At 40.2% G+C, this 6316-nt stretch overlaps 1 pseudogene; it reads left to right on the top strand.

Moving 5' to 3' along the window:
- Positions 1–767: 767 nt before the first annotated feature.
- LOC114034701 overlaps positions 768–6316 on the top strand; it is a 17146-nt pseudogene continuing 11597 nt past the window's right edge.

Raw genomic sequence — 6316 nt, 5'->3', positions numbered from 1 at the left:
CGACAGGGGACGCCCTGCTCCAACACCACCTCCCTGCGCGCGGGGGATCTGGACAAATGTAAGGTGAACAATGACTCTGGTCCTGGTTGACCTCATGTGGAGACTTGTGTAGCGGCGCACCGCCACTGCATGAACTTAAGCGGGACTATTGTTCAATCATGGCATGATTCTGGACACATGACAAGTCTACTTACAGCTGGACAGTAATCAGAAACCACTTGAATGGTCTGTTCTTAAATAACATAATAGAATCTGACATTGAAACTCTATATAGATCAGCCTCTGAAATCAAAAAGGCTTCTGAACAGGACTTGGATCCTGACAAAACAGCAGAGAAAATCATGCATTGGTTTGATAATGCCTCCAATTGGTGGGGGTCATTTGAGTATTGGATTATATTGATTGTTGTAGTGTGCTTACTTTTATGCTGCTTACCTACTATCGTGGGATGTGTACTAAAAGCTATTATAGAGATGATTCGCAAAATCTCAGCCCAAGTACAAGTCCTAGCAGAGATCCATCTGCATAGGCAGCTCCTCTAAAACAAAAAGGGGGAATTGACACAGGAATTGTCACGGGGCTGCGCCCTGCCTATTGGAGTCCTGGCTTCTAAGCAGGAAGTTGAGGGTCACAGTCTGTTGTGTGAAAGCAAGGAAGTCTTAACTGACCTCTCCTCTGTGGACACGCAGCAACCATGGCTGGTTCGGTTCTCCTCTGAATGGCTAAGCATTCCCGTGCACATCCTGTTCACGACCCTGACACGAGGCATGCATGCTATGAGGGGATCTACTGACTGGCTGTAGGGCTCTGATCATGCAATCCCAAGGTGCCTTGAGGGCTATAAAGGTCACACCCAGCTTACAATAAACAGGAGCTTCTGCCACCTTGCTGTCTCCCGCCTCATCCATGCATCTTCGGGTTACTGAGCACTGAGCTGGTCTCATGCTCTCCACTGCAGCGGCTGCGACATTGAACAAATTCTTCCTTATCATATCTGCCCTTCAGAAGAGCTGAAGCTGTATGGTATTTCCTGAAGAATGGAAGGATGGAAAGATATGTCCAGACGATATACTGGAAAAGATACGACACCTGCCAAAATGAATGCATTCTTTTCACTTGGAACCAACTAATTTGCTGTCCAACCAGATGAATTGAATATCCTTTTGGGCCTGAAAAATCCATGCCATGAGACCATAGTGTGGAGGTCCACTTCTTGAATGCATGCTGGTGTTTCAGAAGGAGGTACCTAACGAGAGGTGACTGATCTTTGGAACTCAGCACAAAACCCACACCTGAGTTTCAGCTTGCTGAAACACCCCTTTCATTTTTGATGATGATCAATCACTTTGGGGACTAGTTCTAAGGATGGACTTCCTGAGCTGTGTGGACCGCTCTTCATCAACATTGTTCGAAAAGTTGGGAGAGTTAAAAGTGCTTCAGACTTTGATCTATTTCAGCATAGTTCCTGAACAGAAAGAACTAAGACTGAGTGTAATTGCCTTTGTTTGGGATTTTATTTTCAGTGTCAAAATGAAATAACATACATTTCAACTTCAGATTAAATACCTAGCATTTCAGGTTCTGCATTCCACTGCAAAGTTTACTCACACAATAAATCATTCCTTTGCTAAAATGCCATTAACTAATAATTCAAGGTTGGTAACCTTCAATCAACCATGATTAAAGAAGTCTTGCAGAATGGCAGGTGGATAACGTGTTTCTCTAAATGCCAGCAGCCAAGTCTGCTTATTCCATCAATCTTTCCCATGATAAACTGACCTTAAATAATAATTCCAGATGAGAAACTTTTAAATCAAGCATGATGGTGAGCAGGACCAATGCAAACAGTCAGTAACAGGAATGACTGTTTTATTACAAACTGGAGTAAAGTGGCTAATATCTATTTGAGTCTTAAAGAGTGAATTAGTATTAATGTGCTTATTTTAATCATTAACAGGATCTTGATTGCATTATTGTTGGTAGTTGCTTCACTGACATAGATTGCAACCCTTCACTACCTCAGTGTATGCATTTTATGAGTTGATTTGGTGAAAAAGAAAATCACTCTGCGGATAATCTTTTGATGATACACTTTTCCAAACTTATCTAGGCAGGGTCCTTGATCAACAGCAACAAACTGCGGCACTAGGCCTGGACTGGAAGGACCTATAGGTTCTGACAGAACTTGTTTTTGTTGGCATAGTCTTCCAAACTATGCCCAGGGACACCTCCCTGCCACAATGATACATAATACTGGAAGGGCAGTGCATCTTCAAATACAAGTGTCTAATTACCACTTAAGCATATGGCATGATACCATCACTTTCCAGTACATATTTACAACATATAGTTAACTTAACTAATTAATTAATGGAGGGGCAGCATAGTGTGGACAAACTTCAAACCATTTCTCAATGGCTTTGAAATGCATCCTGCCAATTTTGGGAAGTGTATTTACCTTTCTAATTAGGTTTTCATGAGGATAATGTGAAAACAAATCTGGCTTTCTTGAGCACATACTCATACACGTACTGGGGGAAGGGATACTGGGGAGCAAAGGGAAGACAGCCTGAAATGAAATACTTGTTATGGACAGTCTTCCTTCAGATAAATGGAAGTTGACTAATGGTGATTACTCCTTACACGTGTAGAGCACATCACAGTTTATAAAGCATTTTCATACCCCAAATTTTACTTGAACTTCCTTCATAAAGTAGGTAGCATTATTTCCATTTTACAGATGAGGAAACTGAATTGCTGAACATTTGAAGTACTAGAAGTGCTTGACCTGAAGGAGACAAGACTTGTGGGGGACATGTCTTCAAACTGTCTTCAAATATTTGAAGCATTGTCATAGGGAAGAAGAATTGTACTTATTTGCTTGGCCTCAGGGGGCAGAAATAATAGGATGCTGCAAGAAAGCAACATCCCAACAAAGCCTACATCTAAAGACCTCCAGTGGTGGGGAATTCACTATCTCTCAAGGCAGCCTATTACACCTTTAGACATGGTTGTTTTTTCCCCCCTTACACTAAGATGAAATTTGCTTCTCTGTCACTTCTAGTTTTTGTTCCTACTTTTGTTCTTTGGTGCCAAAGAGAACAAGTCTTACCACACTTTCACATGACAACTCTTTAAGGACTTGAAGACAGTTACCCTGTCACCTCTAAATTTTCTTTTCCATGGGGTAAATACACTCAATTCCTACAATATATCATTGTTACGTCATGATCTCCAGTTGTCTCACCATCTTGCTGTACTTCCCTCCTCTGGACACATTCTGTTTTGTCAACATTCTTCCCAGAACGTGGCACCAGAACTGAACATGGTACTCAAGATATGGTCTGACCAGATCAGATTACAGTGGGACTATTATCTTCTTTCCAGACACAATGCTTTCAATTATGTAGTATAAGATCATGTTATCTTGTTAGCATTTTTTTTGATTGATGAGTCACTCTATTGACTAATGCTAAGCTTGTAATCCACTACCCCTCAAAGATGATTTTCACAAAATAGTTTCCTAGAATGCTTCTTCTCTGAGAACCTCGATTCATAGTTCACTGAAAAAACTGAGGCCATTTTAGAATTATTTGCTTTTTTCCTCTTCTCATCTTATGTCCCTCCGACGTAATTTGTTACCACCTGAAAAGATTATCCTTCACCTTGCTAAGGCCAACTCCACTCCATGCATCCTCCACCTCATCTCCTCCAGTATTCCCCAAAAGATGGTCCCCACAATCATACCCACTTTTTCTCTAATCTTCAATCCCTAAATACTGATTCCTTTCTGTCTACAAACATGTGCATGTCTCCCTCATCCTTGGAAAAACACATACAAGATCCTACCCTCCCTGCTAGCTATCATCCTATACCTTTCATCTCTTTCTGAGCTAAACTTATTGAAAAAGCCACCTACTTTCAGTGCCTCCACTTTCTCTCTTCTCACTCTCTTCTAAGTGTTCATCCTTCGTCACTTATCAGTGGCAATTGACACCATTGATCATCTTTTCCTTCTGGATACTTTCTCCTCTCTGGGTTTCCATGACCACTTTTCCTCTCCTTGCTGGATTTCTTCTATGTCACCCATTAACTGTGTGTACTTTCTAAAGTTCGTTCTTGGTGTCTTTTTTTATGTCTTCACTCAATCACTTGGTGATCTCATCAGTTCACATGGGTTTAATTATTTTCTCTGTGCCAATGATTACCAGATTTATAGATATATCCAACCTTAGTCTCTTTACTAAGCTCTAGCCTGCATTACAAGTTCCTACAGGACATTTCAAATTGGATGTCCCGTTGGCATTTCAAATCAACATGTTCAAAACAGAACTTACAATTTTTCTTCCAAAGTTTTCTTCCCCTCTTCTGAATTTCCCTATTACTGTCAAGGGCACCACTATTCTCCCAGTCACCTAGGTCTGCTATGTAGGGGTCATTCTCAACTTTTTACTCTTACTCACTCCAGATATTCAATCAGTTGCCACATCAGATGATTTCCACCTCCACAACATTTTCCACATACATTCCTTTCTCTCCACTCACACAACCACCACTGTAGCTTAAGTCCTCATCGCCTGTCACTTGCACTATTGCAGTTTCCTTCTTATTGGTTTCCTGCTTCAAATCTCTCCCTAATTTCATCCTCTTCCATAGAGCTGCCAAAATTATTTTCCCTAGCATAGGTATGACTAAGTTACTCCCCTACTTAATAAACTCCAGGGGCTCCCTATACCTTCAGGATCAAATATAAACTGTTCTATTTGGGATTTAAAGCTCTTGACAACCTGACCCCTTCCTATCTTTCTAGTTTTCTTGCACATTATTTCCCTACACAAATTCCATGGCTACACTATTTACTAACTGCACTGTGGCTTGAAAGCTCTCCTATGTCACATCTAACATTTAGAATCCTTAACTTCCTTGAAGACTCTGCTCAAATGTCACTTTCTGCCAGAGGCCTTTCCTTGTCCCTTCTAGTTGCTTGTGACTTCCTCTCTCAAGTTATTTTCCATCTACTTAGTATGTGTCTTGTATGTACCCATTTATGTAAGCAGTTTCCCTGGTAAAAATATGAGCTCCTAGGTGACAAGGACCATTTTTGCTATTTATTTATTTATTTGTTTTTTAGGCAATTGGGGTTAAGTGACTTACCCGGGGTCACATAGCTAATAAGTGTCAAGTGTTTGGTCTGAGGCCAGATTTGAACTCAGGTCCTCCTGACTTCAGGGCTGGTGCTTTATCCACTGCTCCACCTAGCTGCCCCTTGCTTTTTATTTATATCATCAGTGCTTAACATAGTGCCTGACACATAAGTGTTTAATAAATGCTAGTTGATTGGTTGTACAGTTGATTTTTGGAAACCAAATGGAAGTGCTTACATTTATCTTTATTGAAATCTACCTTATTAAATTAGTTTCATCATTCTTACCTGTTGAAATTATTCTGGATACTGACTCATTCAATAGGTTAAATATCTCTTTCAATTTTGTGACATCTGCAAATTTGCTACTTATGCTTCTATTGAAATTATTCATAAAAATGTTGAACAGAACAGGACCAAAGAAAAATTCCTGGAGCCCTCTGCTGGAAACCCCTTTCCAGTTTGATCTGTTAATTACCACTTTTTGGACATAATCATTAAGCTAGGTAAGTTAGACCAGTCCTTTCTCACAGAGTTGGAGGATAGTCAGAGACTGATGGGATGAGTGAAGGTCTTGATTCTCAAAGAATTTTGCTGATTCCCATGCTTAGGTTTAACTGTCACATTTGTGACTTGCACATTTAGAGTCATCTGGGGTTTGTTCACTTGAGGTTGGAACACTCAGCTCCCTTTGTCTACCTTGGTATAAAACCCTTAGTCAGGCCTCATGTCTCAAATATATAGAGAAATGAGTAAAATTTATGAAAATACAAATCATTCCCCAATTGATAAATGGTCAAAGGACATAAACAGGCAGTTTTCAGACAAATCAAAGCTATCTATAGTCATATGAAAAATGCTCTATATCACTATTGATTAGAGAAATGCAAATTAAAACAATTCTAAGGTACCACTTCATACCTATCAGATTTGCTAATATGACGAAAAAGGAAAATGATAAATGTTGGAGGGGATATGGTAAAACTGGACACTAATGCATTGTTGGTGGAACTGTGAACTGATCTAACCATTCTGGAGAGGAATTTGGAACTATGCCCAAAGGACTATAAAACTGTGCATAATCTTTGATCCAGCACTCCCACTGCTAGGTCTATATCCTAAAGACAGAGAGAGAGAGAGAGAGAGAGAGAGAGAGAGAGAGAGAGAGAGAGA

Source organism: Vombatus ursinus, unplaced genomic scaffold (assembly GCF_900497805.2).
Source record: "Vombatus ursinus unplaced genomic scaffold, bare-nosed wombat genome assembly UNPS02000580.1, whole genome shotgun sequence".
Taxonomy (NCBI): domain Eukaryota; kingdom Metazoa; phylum Chordata; class Mammalia; order Diprotodontia; family Vombatidae; genus Vombatus; species Vombatus ursinus.
This window is presented reverse-complemented; position numbering and strand designations above follow the sequence as displayed.